General features: G+C 46.1%; 1 long non-coding RNA gene across 1 annotated transcript; it reads right to left on the reverse strand.

Annotated features, from left to right (window-relative positions):
* Positions 1 to 278: 278 nt before the first annotated feature.
* Positions 279 to 850, reverse strand: LOC116327666. The gene is made up of 3 exons (XR_004200014.2): positions 817 to 850; positions 678 to 740; positions 279 to 389 (listed from the first exon to the last, which is right to left on the reverse strand). It is a non-coding gene; the product is annotated as an uncharacterized LOC116327666 (long non-coding RNA).
* Positions 851 to 1,441: the final 591 nt, after the last annotated feature.

Below are 1,441 nucleotides of genomic sequence, written 5' to 3' on the forward strand. Positions count from 1 at the left end.
ATACCAATATTTACAAAATCTGCAGACAGGAAAGGATAAAACATAATTCAAGCTTGTAAAATATCAGCTGCACAATGGTGCAGCAACCTCCTCCAACCCCCGCTAGACAATGTCCATAAAATTGCTATTTCATGATTAATATAAATCCAATGCGTATGACAGTCTATAACAGGTTGGAATTGGAAGTGTGATGATCAGAACTGAGATTCCAAGACTGAGATCGCGGAAGTGAGATTTGGGGGACTGAAAACCGGGGGGGAGAGTGTAGGCCGCAGCAGCCTCCTACCAGACCGCAGGAAGTTGTAGCTGGGGTTCTGGCTCGTTGGGCCTAGCTCGCCATCCAAAGTAGTGGTGTCGCTGTGGTCTCTCCAGGGCACCACTAGCCTGCACTATAATCACAGGACCACTATTAGCAAAATTCATCTAAATTTCCCAAGCTAACTTTAGTTCCAGTGTACACAATAAGGTTCATGAGAAAATACCAATATACAACAAATACATATCCAACCATTATAATAAATTAAAATAAATGACAATCTCTAATAACAAAACTACAGCCACATAGAGTGAGAGTAGTAGTAAGGTAGTAGGCCTCAGCCTTAGCTATCCCATCAGCTAATAGCACTGGCATACTGATACGGGTTACAAATACAAACAGACATTCAGACTCAACTCACCATTCACTACGTGCGATGTCACATACGAGCCCCCACGCATCTACCCGCGGCGGTATCAAAGTACTGTTGAACGCAATCCACAATTAATTCAAAGACAAGCCAAGATAGTAAACAGCTTAAGAGCGCCGCCCCCGCGTACCTGTTGCTTCCATCCGCTATCGCCTCTCCCCCGCATCTCTTCGAGGCGACAACCCGGAAGGCATATATTGGTGCCTCGCGAATGTGATTGGTCACAACAGGCACGTGCAGACTCGCGGCGTGGCAATGCGTCATGACGCATCGCGATGCCTTCACGGACACGCTCCGATTAGAATTTCAGATTTCGGTTTAGTTATAGATGCAGCTCTTTTTTATGTGGGTTCCGGCCGGCCGCACTATTGTCATCCAGGGCTCTGCCAAAGTTTCCACTCCATTGTTTAGCCAGAGTGTTCTCCTACAGCATCCTGCTTCCACATTACCTGGTGGTTTGTGTGTCAGCAGTTGTCTCATCAACTTTCCAGCTCTTTCCCCATACAAGGTTCCCGTGGTTATTACAAATGAGTCGGAGCAAGATACCTTCATTCCACCTCACAGTGTCATTGCGGATTTGGAAACCTACCACTGTATCTTGTCTGAACACCGCGTGACCCATCTTCCAGTCAGGAACACTATCACCAGCCTGAATTTTGATTTTGGTGATTCTCCACTGTCACTTGAATGGAAGACGCGAGTCATAGGAAAGCTGAATAACATCTCGGAGGTCTTTTCACATCATGACTTGGATT

Source organism: Oreochromis aureus, linkage group 18, assembly GCF_013358895.1.
Source record: "Oreochromis aureus strain Israel breed Guangdong linkage group 18, ZZ_aureus, whole genome shotgun sequence".
In the NCBI taxonomy this organism is placed as follows: domain Eukaryota; kingdom Metazoa; phylum Chordata; class Actinopteri; order Cichliformes; family Cichlidae; genus Oreochromis; species Oreochromis aureus.